The sequence below is a fragment of the Puntigrus tetrazona genome, chromosome 11, assembly GCF_018831695.1.
Source record: "Puntigrus tetrazona isolate hp1 chromosome 11, ASM1883169v1, whole genome shotgun sequence".
NCBI lineage: Eukaryota > Metazoa > Chordata > Actinopteri > Cypriniformes > Cyprinidae > Puntigrus > Puntigrus tetrazona.
Window position 1 is genome coordinate 16,195,155 of NC_056709.1, and position 19,425 is coordinate 16,214,579.

A 19,425-nucleotide genomic window follows, 5' to 3' on the forward strand; every position below is an offset into this window, starting at 1 on the left:
TTTGTTCGGTGGGTTGACATTCGATTTTCATTTTTGAGATTTGTAAATTATTCTTTTTTTTCTCTGAACATCTGGCATCCCCGTGAAACGGTTCTTAATCTGGATCAAATATGGCAGTCTTAAAAAAAAAAAAACAGTATTCCTAACAATAATTTGCCTAAAGGTATTGCAACAACTGTTTGTTAAATAAAAATTCTGTTATTGAAAGTATTACCGTGTTCTTTATTTATTACAGTTCGTTTAACTTCGTTCATTTCTTTTTCGTTCATTTCTTTTTCGTTCATTTCTTTTTCGTTCTTTTTTTCTTTAAATAGCTTACCCTTTTCTCCGTTCTCGGAGCATCCTGTCTGCGTGATGCGTGCCCCTTGCGGCTTTCTCTGTTCTGTAGTTTATTAAGTGTGTATTAATTGTGAACGTGTTGCGTGTCCATATTGCACCAAAATGCAACACTGCACCATGCGTGAAGTCCGTTGGATGAATTGTTCTCTACGTAATAAAAATGCAGACAGACAGACAGAAAGATTGCTGCCTTTTATTAGAGAGAAGAATATGTTTAGCCCTTCCCACCGAAGCTTCTTGTATGAGCAAAAATGATAGAATTTTGTTACTACTGCCGATTTGACATTTTGATTGCATTGTTTGCTTTTGTTTTTACACTGTTTTATTAAAACAGACCTTCGAACAAACATTTGAGACCACAGTGCTTTATATAACCCAACGGTACGAGCGAGCAATCCCTTTTTGCTAATATATGAATGTTACTAGGAATTGTTCTTCTGTGTTCGGAAGGGAAGATGTTCTACATAATGAATGAAGTGATTCCCCTTCCCTCAGATCTGTCCACTCCTTTTTGCTATCCTTGACTTCACACTTGACTCAGAGTTAAGAGCTTTCTTTATCTGCACAGCGAAGTTTGGTGGCTTAGTGCAGCGAAGAGAATCAATTCCTAGCGAGATTTAGCAATAATTACACTGCTTACGAAATTAGTGAATGGGTTCCAGCAGGTGTGAGGGGGAAAAAAATAAAAATAAAGTAACTGCAGGCAATTAAAGCATTCAAATCAAGGTCAAGTCCATCTTACGGCCAGCCGGAGGCATGGTAATAATGATTTAAGTGCTAAAGATTTCCCATATGAAGAAGTATAGTATCGAATGTGTTACCTCAGGACAAACGATGCCTTCAGTGAAGTTTCATTTTGGGTCAATTGGCTTTTCTGGTGCTTACAGTATAATTTGGGTTCAATACAAGTCAAATAGATAGTTTAACTAAAAATTAAAATTTGTAAGAAAGGAATCCATTGAGACTCATTTACATGTGAAAACAGACCAAAGTACTTCTAAAGAAATGTGGATAAATGTGGACATAGGAAAACAGGCCATCTTTTTTTTTTTTTTTTTTGAATGAGCTTTATTTATTTCAAATATTTGATTTGCAGAATAAGGCTTAAGGTTTTGAAGACTTCTTATCTCAGGTATTTCTTTAGCTCTTTATATCTTCTAAGTTGGATATTAAACTATTAGCTTCTACTTTATAAAAACACCGCCAATAGAGCTAATGTGATTTTTGGAGATTGTGGTTGTGAAATATTTGCATAAAATTACGGACTTGTTTTTATAGCCAGATAGAACATTTGTCTAGGAAGCGAGTGAGATACTGTAATACGTTATTTGATGTGAGCTTCATCCCAAATATAAAATTTCCCCCCTCCATATCCATTTTCATCACACATTAATTGGTATCTCATTCCCCCATATTGCACAGATGTCATTGTCTTTGCCAGTCATCATTTGGCTAATACTTCAGAAATACACACATATGCACACACACGCGGCTCAGCCGTCTACCCATTGTCATGGCAACAGCTGCTGAAAGGTAGAAAAGGAGATATGACAGGTTCCTTATCAGCACAGTGAAATATTAAAGCTAGCAAAGATCTGATCCAACCCCTACCCTCCCCACCCCCATCCTCAAAACACTTTCTTCCTGAGTCATTTCATAAACACTTTCTCCTTTCTCTGCTCCTCACTTCACTGACGTCTTACATTGATTTAAAGCAGGATTGCGTTTGTCCTTTGTCTGTCTCTTTCTCAGTTTGGCCTCTTTTTCCTTGCGCATAATTTTGTTGTCTCAGTCATGTCCCATTGTGTATTGTCTGCCCATCATGATGGATGAATTCAGTACCAGATAAGGTATTTGTTTCCAGTCAACATCATTTACCTTCCCTAAACACTTGCGCCTGTGTGTTTTATTTATACATTTTTTTTGCCTTTGTTTGATCAGCAGAAGCTGTGGTTGGGTTTTTGACGCTTTAGGATGAATATTTAAACTGCGGAGAAAGTGATGAATAGTAATAATTAAAAAAAACGACTCGATCTGCTTGGGTTTGACCGCATGTGGGGCATGCAAACGTTTACAAAGCTAAATTACAGGGCCTAAGAGACAAAAAATTTTTTTTACCATCCCCAAATGGCTTTAAAAAGGAAGTATTATTTTTTTGTGCATTTTAAAGAAATAATAGATTTGCATGGCCAAAAAAAAAAAAACCCAAAAAAAGTAATTTGTCATTGTTACATACCGCATTCAGTTCACTACTGTATGTTACTGTACGAATGGGACAGGCACATCTGACTCACTGTTAGAAAGAAAACGCTTGTCAGTCTCAAACACTGACAGTGTGAACGTAGCCGAAGTGACACTCTCTATTATAATAATCCCTTGACAGACTCATAGGTAACACGTTAACATGAAACAGAACTTAGCGACAGTGTCTTTGTTTCTCTGCAGCAACACTTCTTTCACACGCACCATCTATCAACAGCTCCAGCCTCACAACGTTTCACACAGCCTTCAAATGCCACACGCCGCTCATTATTCCCGAAGAGAGGTCTCAAACTCGCTGCATTCTGTCTTTTGGTGCATAGTCTTCTATGAACAAAGTCAGTGGAGTTTAACAGTGACTGATGGTTGCCAAGTGAATGGTCTGTCTGAGGGGATGGTAAACACAGATGAGCTCCCATGATGCACTGCGGCGCTCTCATCCCAGTGGAATGCAGATTAAAATGTGAGACGAATGATACAGACCCAGGATTATTTTGCGAGATTTGCCTAAATATACTAGACAGTAGAGTTTTTTGAAATAGGATAAAATCTCCGCTTGAAGGAAGGAAAGAGAATATATGCAAACTGCTAACTTTAGACCGTTTACTTGTGTGTTTATTCTTATCACTATACATCTCACTTATTTAAGATATTAGAGGGTGCACTGTACAAATTTCAGCATCATTGCTCCAATCTTCAGTGTCATGTGATCCTTTAGAAATCATCCAGATATGCTGATTGGCTGTCCATGTTGCAAACCATAGTGCTGCTTAATATATGTGTCAAAAATGAGATGGCTACAGATTCTTGGATGAATGGAATGTATTTGAAATGCATTTGTAACAATGCAAATATATTTACATTGCACTTTTGATCAATTCAAGCCATCTTTTGTCCATAAAAGAATAAAAAAAAAAACATATAACCTTACTGACTCTAAACTTTGAAATGGTACTCAGTATATCAGTAGTGTTTAATGACACTGTATACCCATGCTTGATTCATTTTAGAGCTTAGCTTTGTCATTAGTCATAGGATATTCACGGCTCAGTTTATTAGCTAAAAAAAAAGCTCTGAGGCATGGAGCAAGTGTCGCATTTTTAATTCGCGCTTGATGAGCAACTGTCATTGAGATGCTAACAGAGATGCTAAGGGTTAGCTTTCTCCAGACTTTTTGGAAGACTAGGTAAGAATGAGTAAATTAGACTAAATGCTCGGTAACTAACAGGACTAATCAAGTTCTGAAGGTCAAGTTAACTTAAAGACTAATCAAGTTCTTGACATTTACACAGAACATTTTTGCTGGTTTTCTATAGTTTTTCTAAGTAAACACGCACCGTCTAGACGTTTTTATCCACTGCACTCACATGTCGCGTGCCACTCTAGTTAAAAAATGCTTTTAATTTCACTGCCATGCGTCTTGAGCTTTCTTTATACAAATTCTGTCTAAATACTCTCTTCTACTCAGCATTAAATTATTGTCTGTCCTTGCACATGTTTTTTTTTTTCCTGCTGTTTGTACGCTGGACCATAAATGATATTATCTTCATGAAAGTGAAGCTTGCTTGTATATGCCATGCTCATTCTTTTCCCAATCAATCTTTTACTTGTTCAGTCTTCGGTTGCTGTATTTACATATACATTTTAGTCAATTAGCAGGCGCTTTTATCCAAAGACATTTCAAACAAAGACAGAGAAAGCAATCGAAACCAACAAAAGAGCAACAACATGCAAGCACTATTACAAGTCTCGGTTAGCCTAACGCTACAAAACAAGTAGAGTATGTATATATATATATATATATATATATATATATATATATATATATATATATATATATATATATATATATATATATATATATATATATATTAAAGACGACGTTAATTGTATTGGTTATTGACTAGTTACTATCTCCAATACAAAACCAATGAATTTTTTGCACAATTTTAGGTATTGCTCTTAATTTTAGGCAGCTACACAGAAAGGGAAAAATATTCTCAAAGTTTTTTCAAACAGCCCATCTCTCCCTTCAGTTCTCCTCACAATCCCTGGACAGTTAATTGATTGTTTGCAGTTAGGAGTTCCCTGGTGTGAAGCAGTGGTCCCTGTCTTCTTCTTCTGAGTCAGCAAAACTCTATCGAGTGAGCAATTACTTTTGTCTATAAAGTTAATAAGGGGAATATTTAAATCACAACAGTGGAGGCGCCAAGATATTTGTTCGTGATTGGTAATAAACATAGTGCTGTGTTGATGCGTGATTAACAACATGTATTTAATGGCGGCTGTAATACAACACATGAACCACCACGGAAGCTGGTTAGATGCTATTTTTGAGCTCTCGTAAATGCTGCACTTGACTTATCACCACTAAATGTCAAGTGCATGCCACTTCTAGATCTGAGGAATGAGATATACGACTTAAAGATGTTTATCTGATCCCACAGAACTGTAGGTATCGCTAGATGTGTTGGGTTTTGTAGCCGTTTGACACTGCAAGAAAGCATAAAGCGTATCACCCAAATCACAAAGGACCGAATTGTCCAATAACTATGCCGTTAAAAGGATTTTTCATTAAAAAATAAAAATCCTTGCATTTTTTTTTTTGAGCATCGTATAGTTCTACAAAATGATGTTTTCTCTACAGTATATCATATTGCACTATTACTATAGGTCAGGGGTGTATCATTTTATCAGTTCTTTATTATTAATGCAACAATACATAGGCCTATTACAGTTTATTACAGTTATAGTTTTATTAATAACTATTGCTATATATTGCATATATGTACCGGAGATGATAGTTTTGTCTGGTGCTCTTAAGAATGTTGTTAATCACAAGCATGACTTTTATGAAAATTTAACTACAGTACATAATGCAATAGCATAGGCTTGTTAATGGCTAGTGTTTGCAATTTCTTTTTCTGTAACATACTTGTTCTACAAACCTCTGCATTTGTGTTATATGCTACTTTTTTGATAGCATTGATTAAGTTTCTGACCAATAATATCAGAATATCATTATTCTGACCAATAATACCAGAATATCAGGTCCATAAATAACAATGTACTCATTCTAATAAACTTGGCAACATTCAGCATTTTTTTTTAGAGGTGCCCTGCAATTTTATCAATAAAATAGCTTAATGGCTCAAGAGCTACATTATTTTTCTCAGCTGGTACCAATAGTGAAACTCGACAAAACTGTGGTCATTCATACATACACATATACACTTTTCTAAGAACAGAATTTTGAAGTGGAGATCGCTAAACTGCAAGGTTTACTGATGTTTTCTGTGGAGAGAGCGCGTGTACACATGGTTGTCAGGTCGAGAAACATAAGTAACACACTTAGCAGATAATTCCTTGGGAAGCTGTGTTTCAGGGATTATGTCTCTTTATATTAGGCAACCTCTGTAGCCATATTAAACCTTGTTATATTATTTGTTAGTACCTTGCACTCTTCTACCCCATTTTAAGTCTTCTATTCAAATTAAGCGTGGTTCATTGCTGCACATGCCACAGTATCGATACAGACAGCTCAAATCTTTGCGATATATCGATGTACAGCATTAGTATGCCTTACTTTTATTATGTGTAAAACAGTAGCAAATCCTGTTTTTGTCCATGTAATGAAAGTCATTTCAAGACTTTTTTTTTTTTTTTTTTGTCAAACTATCTAGTCAGCCAGCCGTTTTTTTTAACTTCTCAACTTTTCGGCATCAGGCCGACGTTGAATATCAGACGTGAAGTCTCAGCTGTAGGCAGACAACCGTGAAAGTCTCTTAGCCACGGCTGCTTCAGTCAGGTATTATAAACATCACGCTCCACTTTTCCCATACCTGGGGCGTTCACCTCAGATAGCAATCTACCCCGAGACTGCAGCGCTGCAGTACAGTATACACTGGCCTTTTTGCTGTAGACCGGCATGTACACCATTTCAAACCTCCTACTGCTGCCACACTAAGCTCTGGTCTCTTTCAGTGACCCATTTGAGCATCGCAGCCTGGAGATAGCGAACCAATTTATAACCCTCCCTCCTGCGACCCCAGCACCTTTTTTGAGACATGTAGATTACCTAAAAAGTACATTATAGAGGGCTTTCCCCCCCACATGCAGAGCCACAACTCCTTGCCTGTCTTGTACATAGAACTTGCATGCTTCATTTGCAGTATTTGGACTCTAAGCAACAAAGAAGGTAGCAGCGTGCTAATAATAATGTTTGGAGCAACATGAGCGTGAGTAACTTTTCCATGAACTATCCTTTTAAGGCATCTGCAACCTGACATTTACATTTGTTTAGCCTGTCAGTACTTTGGTATTTAAAAAACATGTATATTAGAAATGCGAATTGAATGCGTTCAAACTAATAAACAGTTCTTATTTCAATCTCGTTATGGAGAAATTGTCATGCCCTGATTGGTATGGTTGACAGAAAATCAGCTAATAGCTCAACTGTCCGTCTGCAAAACATTTTAATATCCAAAGATTGAACTCAGTAATGCATGTGGTTTGTGGCCGGAAGATATAGTGTGCATGACTTCTGTATTTATTGCTTTTATTATCATCTGCACCTTTTTTTATAGGTTTCTTTTTTTTCATTTTCTCGCTGAAACAGTCTTTAGAGCACGGTCATTTCTTTCTCCTGCTGTAAAAAGTTCTGCATCTGGGATCTCATTATCATGTCTGAAAATGCGCAGCTTGCAGTTCCAACTTTGTTCCACTTGCGATGATATTATCACAAACAGATTAAACAATCTGTAGTCATCTTGGTGCTAGATTCAGAGAAAATTTTTACTAACCTAAACTCTGCACTGCAAAACCTTAGCAGGGAAGCCTATCGCTTAGGGATTGTATTGTGACGTAAAAAAAAAAAGGACCAAACCCTACTATTCTTGTCTCCTGCAAAATTAACTTGTCTCTTGGTGTTCCTTAAATTTCTCATAATTTCATTTGAAATTCCACACAAAGAGCAAGGATATACATGGCAAGGTACTGGGAAAATTAACTGTATGAAAGCTAAGGAGCCATGAAATTAAATACTATGGTTTTCTCTCTATGTTCACAGTTCATTGAGATGGATGCTCTCTATTTTCAAATGCAAAAGCTTTGGGTCTGAAACGATATCAACAATGTTAGGCGATGTCCATTTCGTTTTTGTAATTATTAGTTAAATGTGGCTCCTATCTTTGAACTTTGAGCATGTTACTCCGCTGTAATGTCTGCTCCTGTTTTAAAGGAAAGAAACATTAATTCATGCTATAATATTTTTTATAATAAGTGACAAGTAATCTCTAATTACATCATATCTGTACATTAGAACATTGTAAAAGCTATGTTATTCATCACATCCACATTAACCACAGTGTAGAGGTTAATTATAAAACAGCTGTGTCGATACATCAAACAAGTAGCTGTTGGTTGCCGAGATCAAATACTTATTAATCTGTTAATCAACTGCGTTAGATTCAAGCTCATTTTCAAACGCACTAGCCCTAATTGTTTTTTATTGCTTACAGTTGAGAGAAGTGAGCTTTTCGTAGTGCTAATTCAATTTATTCCCATCCGTGGCTGATGATTAATGGAGCGAGGTGGCTAAAATCTATCACACGTGTGGAGGTGATTATTGCATTATGTACTTCTGAATAAACGCAAGGTCAGTGGAGCCCCATGGCAGCTCTTTATTCCCACTGCCGTCTTTCATTTGCACAACATGGGTTCATTGCCACCCTAGTATCGTGTTTAGACCTTGGGGGAATTAAGAAAAAAGATAGATATTAAGTGTTTGTCAGGATTAATTAATAAAGGGGAAATGGCGCCTTGCTGATATTTTCTTGTTATTGTTGGTGAATATATCTAGTATGAAAGTGAGAAGCTCACCAAGGCACAAAGTTTTGTGGTTAGGGAAAGTCGAAGTAAAATAAGAAACTGCATTTTACAGACAGAGACCGTAGTGGGAAAGGCCACTTGAGATGACCCCTACCGCTGAATTTCAAAGAGAACCTTGGAACTGATAGGAGAACATCCCTGTGCTCAGGGTTGAAGGCAATAAGAGATTTTCTCTCACAAAAAGCTTTTTTTATCTTTACGACATGTCCTTTTTTGTTTTCTATTGTCTTTCGAAAGGTGCACTCAGTGATTTTGTCCTCACTAAAAAATTTTTTTGCATAGAATATTACTTTAGCCAAAAAAGCTATTTTTGTTTTTTTACAAAAGCTATTTTGAAAATTTACTACTATAAGTATTTCAAAACTTAAATTGATTAATAATATGCATTGCTGAGAACTTAATTTGGACTAATTGAAATGATTATTTATTCGGCTTATGTTTTGTTGTCCAGGGTCACACATATTTTTAAAATCATATGCACTCCCTTGAGATGAACAGTTAAATCAGGTGAGCAGCCTAATAAAATCTGGTTTATTTTACATTGAGCGGTTCTTCTAGCAGAACAACTTATTTAGATATCACATGAATTGTCGAATCAACTATCTTTGTCACTGGACAGTTTCCATGGCAGAATAGATTAACTTTAGATTATTGCTAGTTTAGGATATCTACAGTACAACTTGTAGCAAGCAACTTGAAAGCGTTTGGTTTTGCATGATGCTACATCCACGGCAGTTGGAGTCACTAAATGTCTAAAAAGGCATATTGACCAACGCAACTTAAAATGTTCACTAGATTTTACAGGCGAACAAGAGATATGTGCTAAAGGTTATGTTGTCAGGTTACGCATGACACCCATGCAAACAATTCCTGCAGAAGGAGATAAATACTCCAAGGTGGTTCATACGCAGGTAGTGGCTGCAAGGGGACTATTTGCTGAGAGAGCTCTCTCTTTCTCCCTCTGGGGAAATGCTTCATTCCTGCAGCAAAATAAATGGCCAGAGAATATAGATTTCTCTAAATGATCCGACACTCTTCACCCAGAGAGGAGCTATCAGCTCTTACTGCACCTGACACTGAAGCTTCAAATCATGGCTTTCCAAGCAGAAGGACTCTCCCCGTGATTAAAGACATGTTTAGTGCTCTGAAATATGACCGTCCCCTGTATCATTCTCCATCTCTAAGAGTATGAATAGTGAGAGAGCTGTGACACGAGAGGCTTTAGAGGAGTGATAAAGAAAAGCTGTCTGTTTCCTACAGGGCCCTCTCATACCGCAAAGTATTTGTCATTTTTTTCGTAATACAGAGTAGTTATGCAAATACTGAAGCCTATTGACAATTCTTTGGAGTGAAGAGCTGTATGCCTTGTTTTTAAGTGACATTTTTTACCAAGTGAGCCTCTTTGCTAGGAAATGGAGTGAGAATATTGGACATATCGTTGCTTAGTAGCAAATAAACCAGTCTTTTGCTAGCTTCAAGTAGTCCAGGGGTGTCGAATCCCGTTCCTTGAAAGCTAGTGTCCTGCAGAGTAGCTTGAAGACCTTGCTGTATCCAGTGTGTTTGCATAATTTCTGCAGGATATACATATAATGGCCCTCCAGGAGCAGCATTGGACATGAAATGGTCATGGTAACTGACTTTTCCCCCAAAGTAACCTACAGTTCAATCCCCCTGGAGAAACCTTGGGTTGCTCCTTGTTGGGTTCAAATTAATAAACCTTTGGCTACAAGCCCAGATTTGTAACCAAGTAGAACCTCAATGAGGGGCAAGAGGCACTTATTGGCTCTTCAGAGAGCCGCCATTTTTTTTTTCCTGGAAGTTTAGAATTTTGATTAGAATTACTAATTATTCCCTTACTGGGTTACTTAATGAGACCGTTGTAAGCTAGGTCAATCAGTCTGCGTTCATCTTCCTTTGTTCCCCCTCCCATCTTGTGCACTTCAGAATCAGTATCTGCCTCTGATGTGAGTGCCTGTTGACTCGGAGCCATCTTTCCACTCTGCAGGGCCGATACTTTGTATTTATGCCCTAACGATGGCATAATCAATTTAAGAGTTTGTCTTGGGTCATTATTACCTGCTGCAGAGCCATCTGTTGGCAAGGTCTGAGGGAGATGGCTGCCAGGTAGCTGGAGCACTGAAGTGGATTGAAACGCAGGGGTCTGTAACACAGGGCAAGAGTAGAAGGGGTTGGGGGAGGGTGCCCACTAACCAGATGGCTAGGGACGCCAGCCTCCTCACATTGCCAAATGGCCTTGAACATATTTAAGAGTACATTTTTGAAATATAAATAAACTGTTCAGTCTATTTAAGTGGGTGTTTTTTTTTTGTTATAGGTTGCAACTCCTAGGGTAAACATGCAGCTCTCAAAGTGAATTTTTTTAGATAATCCTATGTTGCACTACTGGTGGAACATTTGAAACACTGTTTAAAGAACTAATATCAATCCTGAGAGATAGCTAAGGCACAAATCAGCATTGCAGTCAATATCTGAATAGGTTGAGCCAAGACAGAGACCTGAATGACTCAAAAAGATGAACGGGATGAATTATATCATTTACATTTTAGCGTGAACTGCTGTAATAACTTGAATCTAAATGCCCATGACCAAAGCCATGACTATATGTTTTTTGACTTAGGCTTCTATTAGGTCTCATCCAGTTTAGAGTGGCACAACACTTGTACCAATACATTTTGGACCATTAAAGAGAATAGCAAGTGTACTGAGCCAGTAACAAGCACATTTACACTTAAGGAAACTTTTTTTTTTTTTTTTTTTTTCTTCTCCTTTTTTGAAGATGTATTTTCTCATATTTGATTCTGACTGGTCAAATATGGCAGTTAGCAGCAAACTAGTTTTGCGTAACAAGAGCTAAACTGTATATTAACTGTATATTGACTCTTCCACGATGACATACTATGATTTCCAGGTCATGAAATTTGCCACATTTTGGATGGATAAATTAGAAGTAGTTACTTCTAAAACTTAAAACATAATATGATCTGTGAATCTTGAGAAAAAAATACAATGCAATAAAATGCAATTCAGAATCATAATCCAGAAAAAAAATTATAATAATAATAATAATAAAACTTGGATTTAACTATTAAAAACTATTTGGATCAAAGATCTACAGCATGGGTGATCTCTTAAGTAGGATAATAAAATATTTAATAAAATAATTATTTCATGTCCAGATGTTTATTTCCCAAATAGCTGTGTTTAAATAAATTTCTTTACATAAAAGAAAATAAATAAATGAAATGAGCATAAATATACATAAGATGTTTGAAAGACATTGATATGTTTGGACAGGCTGTCTCACCTCCTCTGGATAGCCTCAGACAATTCTGGGACACTTACTGTATCCTCTGACTGGAAGACACATGAGTTTACTCGATCTCTTCATCAGACCCCTGAAACACCAGTCACCGGTGAGTACCGTGAGATGACGGCCAATTACACCTACCCAACACATCACAGCAGAGTCAACAGCCTGTGTGTCATCTCTGTCTTTGAGTGTGATTGCCAGAGAGTATATCTTTTTGTTGTAATAAAAAAAAAAAAACCCATTTTATATATATAAATAAAAAAAATCCTTAGAGGTTGGTCTTACTGAATCAAAAGCCCCTTCATTATTTCTGCATTTGTTTGCCAGTGATGTTTGACAGACTCTGTGTCCATCCATCAGTTTGTTACAGATAGGAAGGACCTCGTTTGCACCAAAAGGTGACTTCTGTTTGTGACAGTATGGGAAGATAATGACTGATCTGTGTACACAGGAACAGCGGCATGGTTTTGTCTATATATAGACACCCTCTCCTTGGCTCTGAGTGACTTTAAAGAAGAGGAACTTGATAAGATGCAAGGCCTCGGGGGATGTAGGCTATGAAAGTGCTGTCCTCTTTGATCACTGGTCTATGATTATTAAATATTTAGAGATGATATCAGTTGCCGAATTGGACAGGATTGGGTTAAACTATGGAAGACTCCTCTGTTTGTCTTCATTTTTGCCTTCTGGTTATACGAATCAACATTTGAACCAAATTTGTGTTATAAACAAGGCACAGATGCCAAATTAGACATCCAGCCTTTGTTATTGTGCAGTCTGCTTATAGGCTGATACTGACTTAATGAAGGTATTGGAAATAATAAACCGTACATGCGGACTAGCTTCTTCTCAGGGATGACACAATTCATGTTCACGTTTTGTATTGCCATTTAATGTGCCAGTGTCAATTTGTCACAAACGACAAAGATCAAAGACTCCGTAAATCACGGTGAGAGGCGACCGCAGTGTGTTCTTTGGCGGATGACTGAGCCGGGAGTAAGACCTTAAGATTAAATGGGATTCAAGGTCGCCGTTTTGATTGTTTGGTCAAACATGCTTGAGTTTGTCATTCCACAAATTAGGTCGGATGGCGGTTTGTGTTCTCTGATATCTAGACACACACTGCTTACATCCAGAGATCACTCTACTTGATTGTAGACCTGTGGTAATATTTCAACCAGGTTTAAAAAAATACGTACCTCTGTGCATTTTTTGTATAACAGCATTTTTTGCCGCAGTTTCAAAGAGAAATGTCCACTGATGTACTAAAATATAGGTCTATATTTTATAACCCTGGCACATTTTTATTGTTAATATAGGTACATCTCTGTACTCCATGAGCTACCGAACAAACCTACCTGCCTACCTAAGTGTACCCATAGATATGAAGCTGGATATGTGAGATGCTAACGTTTAAAAAGCATCAGTTTTCAAATCTCTTTTATTACTTTTATTACAAAATTACTTTTGTTTTGAAGTTGCATGATATTCAAGTAATTGTGTGAAAATTACACTTTATTAACCAAAAGTAAATGTAAATTTGTGATGAAAAGGAATGAAATATGTTGGAGTTTGACTGTCTCAACTGTTCATTTCTTTTGTAAACTGCAGTGATATGTACTTATTGGTACATATTTCGTATCGCACTAAAAAGTGCATTCAGGTACGTTCATGCCATGAGATCAGGTAGTAATGTTTAAACATTTGGACACATGCATGTTTGCAATGTGTATTTGAGTGGGGAGATGTACGTGTACATGTGTATATATATATACACACGTACATGAGTGTATATGTATATATATGTGTGTGTGTGTGTGTGTGTATATATATATATATATATATATATATATATATATATATATATATATATATATATATATATATATATATATATATATATACATACATATGTGTGTGTGTGTGTGTAACTTTCCTCTCTCTGCAAATTTAGGGTGCAGTTATGAAAACTAAATATCTGTATTCATTTAAATTCCAGTTCTAAGTTCGTTAACGATTGATGCAAGTTCACGTTTTTCATGTGTAGAAACACATAAGCACAGAATCGATACACACTCTCTGAAAAGGACAATGCATCGCATCACATCACAACACAAACACAATTAGTCCTGCACTAGCCTGTGGTTTCCAAGAAATAGGGTTAACCAGCACACTACACATGCTTTGCCTCTCTGTTGATGCACTGGCCTTGAGCACTTCAAACGAGACAGCCAAAGGCTTTTGGAGATTTTATTTCATTTTTTTCAGTTTACATTGTACATTTCTTTGCCTTGATAAATTATTCTGTTTAGCAATTGCACCGTACCAGATAAACACAGACTAAATACTTTTAATCTTTTCTTTGAAGTTGTGTGCACATGTTGTCATTTCTGAGGGCGAATTCTCGGCCCTAGCCGAAAGAGGTGTTTGAAAACCCAGCTCTTGTCTTTTTGTGCCCCCATGATACTAATTAGCTAAACAATGGCTTTTTACTGTTTGTTTTTCAAAGAACACTTTCCACCGGCAACATCCTTTAAAACCGTAAGTCCATAAGTGCATCTTCTCAAATTCCCAGTTTAAATCTCTGTTTATAATAGGCACCTATGGGAGAAAATGGAAAAACTTTGAGTCTCAGGATCACCTGGTCTTAGATAGAGGTTGTGCTTTATGCTCCAGTTTACCGTACTATTGATTTACACCTACAAAACAGGATGTTTGTTAGTTTCCACGGCATTAGCTGCGCAGTGCCTCCCTCTTTTTCTGCATTTCATAGAACTTTAATAAACGATTGTCAGCCTAATTCTGGCTTTAATGATCTGAGTGCTAGCCATAATCCATTTGAAATGGTACAAGCTGGATTGCCTGTCTTTTTAGCAAATGTATCCGATCCAGCTTTTCAGCCAATATGGGCAGATACAATATCTCTGTGTGTAGTTTAGTGTGATCGATGTCCTCAATAACCCTGATTCTGCTTTGGAGCCGTTCAGAAGAATGCTTCCTGTCTGTTTCCTCTTCTTCGCAGAGAACGTAATGGACGTGTGTAATTGATTGGATGCTTGGGGGCCGATGTGTTTTTGCAACAAGTGATTTGTCTTTTTGATTTGGCTTATCCTCATTGCTTCGGTATATTCTTCTTACCTGTGAGCATTGATCTTAATGCACAAATTATGCCTTATTCACAGACTTACCGCTGGGCAGCATTAGTTTCACTGGTGCTTTGCCTCATTTTAAACAGAGTAATGCAACAACACCAGTTTTATCTTTTAGTGGATTTTTTTTTAAGGTGATCCCAGTATGCGTTGCATTTACATGCATATTTTCGTAGACCGTAAAACACAATATCAAAAGTTTTGACAGCAGCTATATTGTAAATATGAGATGAACACATACTGTATAAGCAATGAGGTACAAAAAGCTGTGCTCTGTTAACGGGTAAAGTTAGCACACAATACAAATATTAACACAAAAATATGATGTATTGATAGCAGCCCTTCTGCTAAACAAATACAATGTTCCTAGGTGTAACATGCCTTATTTGATGGAGCTCAAATAAAAACAGAATAGAAACTTTTTTGTAACATCATGCATGATAATTTCTCACACACTGCATTAGTTTACAAACTCATTACAGCGTAAATTGAAGCACATAGAAGCATGCACATCAATGTATCTCCCATATAAGATATTTTTTTTACACTTTTTATGCAAATGTTTTTTTTTTAATCTTATGTTTACAATTTCTCTTTACGCTGGTAGCAATGTAGCCTATATAGGAATGTGAATTTTTGTAACTAAGTTGGGTGAAGCAAAGTTGCTTAAAAAGTGTTTTGTCCGGTATGCTAGCTTCATATAGTAATTATTAACATTTTTATTTAATTACAAATTTATAAATAAAAAACAAAACTATAAAAAACTATAAAATTATAAAATGCAATTGTTTTCTGGAAAATTAATCAAGCAAGTAATTATATAAAATAGATGGACTTTCTAAGACCTTATTAAAAATGCATGTTTGTAAATTAAACCCAGTTCTAATAAAATAACTGATAAATGTAAGTAAATTACTTGGAATTTTTCTGTTATTTAATTATCATCATATCGCTGCAATAATTATGGGTTATTGAAGTGAAACGCTTATGATCATGCTTATGATCAACGTTTGTAAAATAACACAGAGTACACATTAAATGCATTTAATAAATGGATGCGTTTGAGCATATGTATTTATGCTAATTTACTATAAATACAAAAAAAAATCTACATTTTCCAATATTCATTAATCTCAGAGAATTTATACATCAATAAAGTGTTTGCATATCTGAACAAGTATGTATAAAACAATTTTCTGTTTCAAGTGTCTATGTGAAATATAATAATGCTTGTGTTCTGGATCCACGCTTTATTCGTGAATACCTGCCAGGAGGATTTGTTTTGATCAGCTTTCTTTTCTGGTATGTATTAGAAAATTCCCCTCAGTACTTCAAATAATAACTAATTTCAACTGATTTCTCTGAATGTTTTTTTTTTTTCAATTTTCCCTTATGGGACGAACATAAAACATGCATAAGTGTTGTCTTAACAGAAATTGCTGGAGGGAATCGTCAGTAAAGCAATATTTAATCCCTAACATTCACCTCATGGTTCAGAGAAAACACATCTGCTCCTGTATCACTGTGGACTTGTCTGACCTCCTGGAAATGCCTATATATTTTAGATTTTAATGTGAATGAGACCTGCTTGACATGTAGCATGTACCCCCGAGGATGCATATTTTATTCATCTGTCGTATTAAAATGGTGCTTTTTCTATGGTTTCTTGGGCCCGGTGATGCTTTCAGTGGCATGGCCTATTTCTGCCTCAGGTTTAGGTTGAGTTTCACCGTGTATGAATTCAGAATCGTCTTTGTAGGGTAATGACGACACATCTCTGTAAGCTTTGGCATGTCTAGCTCTGGGAAGCTTCAGAAATCAAATCCATCTGCTCTGACATTGTAAAACCCATGGTCCTTATAAAACTGTCAGAATTTGAAATCTGGGGTATCTCTGCGCAAACTATGGTGATTTCTAAAATATTTCTGCGATCAGACTTTTTGTAACTGAAGTGATTTGTGAGGTGCCGTGTGAGGATGGAAGATATCTGTTTTTATTACTGTACCTGCAAACTTATTATTTTAGACCCATGCTTGTCTCTCTTTGTGACATGATTGACAGCTGGTTTTATGCCTTCTAACTAGGGTAACTGACAAGGTCATGTCACAAGTGATGACAGGTAAGCGGGACAACACTGAGATGTCTCTCTTCTCATTTCCTGTACATACTTTTCCTCATCTTTACCCCCTGCAAAGAACAAGAAAGTCAGCACCGTCTGCTGCACCATAGCATCTCATTTTGTCGTTTAATTAATACGCATGCAATCTATTAATTTAAATTACCAGCCGACATGGGAAATTCTTAATAAATGTACAGGTAAAGTGTCTGAACTTCAGCGAGCTAAATTTACTTGAAGAAAAACTGTAAGATAGTTCCCGCATCTTTTTAAGAGATAAATGATGAAAAAGAAATTGACAAAATATATATGGCAAGCATTAGGTGAAATGCAAGAACCAGAATACAAGAGGGAATGTATTCATTAATTGTATGATTAATGATTTAATATTGTCCGTGATCATGTTTAATTAAATTAATTCATGCTTGTGGGAGTATTATCTGCATGTGATGTAAAACATTATTTTAGATCTAAAAATAACTTTGTAGGATTCCTTTTTCATTGATTTTTAAAATGCTTGGCGATTTATTTTGAAATCCTATTCGACAGGTACTGTATATCAGTCTTTGGCTGTTTCTCTCTCCCGCTGCAGCAGATTATTTTAACTCGATGTATTGTGCTCTGTATGGGCAATTTGCTGTAGGTCTAACAGCTTGTGACATCCATGAGGTATCCATGGTATATTAGGGGTTGTTATGGAGAGGACACAATCCATGCTGGAGGATTCTTGTGGGAGTAAGGCCAAGAAACTTCTGGCATCTTCTGATAGGTGCCATTACTCTTGCTTTCCCCTGTATGCTCTCCCGGCTGCCCCAAGCAGTACCTGGGCCTTCCACCACTGGGGGTGACATGATCTACTCAGCCTGTCTATACCTATTCCAGGGAAACATAAATGCTGTTTTGACGGGTTTCATAAATATTGATGGGATAAATCCAGAAACACAAGGTTTTTTTCTATCCATTGGTTGTAGTTCACAGAGTAACAGTGGTCCTAGCATAAATCAGACTTAAACAAATAGAATGAGTGTTCGAACAAAATTATTTGGTTATCCAACTTTTCAGCTAGATTTCCAAAAGACTCATGAGAACCTGCTCTATTAAAAATGATTAGACAATGAAACTCAAACAAATAAGAATGTTCAGAAGACTTTTGTTTCTTTTTAATATTTTTTTTGTCTTTGAGCATCTAATTTTAACCACTTTTTCCCCACATTGATGCATGCGCATTGGTTTTGTCTTTGTAATCAATGTAATCAAATTTGTTAACGCTCCAAAAATGAGCACCATGTTATTGACCCATGAGGTGCTGGTTTAGAGTTGAAGCACGGCATGGGAAGAAGCTCTTTCACGGCAACATCAATCACTGGGGAAAAGCCAAAGATGGTGTATTCCCCTCTACTTTAATTGATGGCTCTGTTGGGTAGTCGAAAGGCGTTAAATTACTGATGTTTCTGGTGATTGAACGTCAGCTGTCAGTCTGTGAGCAAAGAACCGAAGGCGCGGGTGTACGAGGAGTGGAGAGAAGATGAGGGTTAGCGCTGTCCTGAGAGTTTGACAACCCATATCATTGCCGGGGTCAGAGTGTAAATGAAGCTGATCGCTCCTCTGGAATGGCGGCCCGCAATAATGGAAGTTTTGTGGGGCACTGAAGATTAATGTTGAGAGACAACAGCACATCATTTCCACCTTCTCGCATTCTGTGGGGCCTATTTAAAAGTGAAAGCATAAAAAAAATCACTCATGTCCCTTCATTCCTATAAAAGAGTGAGAACAGAACAATTCTGTACTCCAAATGATATAAAGAGACAGGGGGAGCGAAAATGCTCAGAGTGAATGTGCAAAATGTGATGCAAAATCCTCGGCGGCGCCATTTTCAGTGAAACGTGTGTCGAATGGTAATGTTTAGTAGTTGCAAAGTTATTTCCCTCTATCAGAGCAGATTTCTCTCCACCTCTAAATGACTATTTTAAGTGTGACTATCAAAGGTTTCTCCAGCTGCCTTTGCAGCGCCTAGTGCCGACAGCAGATATTTCTCTCTGTAATTTTTTAAAGGCGACCTATTTCAGGAACTCGGTTTGACTGGATAATGGCCCTGTGTGTGTGGTCTGAAATTTCTGGGCGGTTTGGAGTTTTGTCATTATCGATTGGGCTGTTTTGAGTTTGATGGCGGTGTCTGTTAAAGGGATAGTTAAATTTGATGGTACTCTGAGACACTGGCTTCTCTTTTATGAATTTGAACCAACCAAGTCATCACCCTTAATGACCTTTTTTAGCAGCTTGTACATCTCTCCCTGAGAGCGTTCGTTGTCTGTGTAGAGAGTGATGTGTGTCCAACTGGCACA

General features: G+C 36.9%; 1 protein-coding gene across 1 annotated transcript in view; it reads left to right on the forward strand.

Annotated features, from left to right (window-relative positions):
- Nucleotides 1-19,425, forward strand: part of LOC122354637 (inactive N-acetylated-alpha-linked acidic dipeptidase-like protein 2) — a 192,444-nt gene that overhangs the window by 41,846 nt on the left and 131,173 nt on the right. The gene's annotated exons all lie outside the window — the stretch shown is intronic.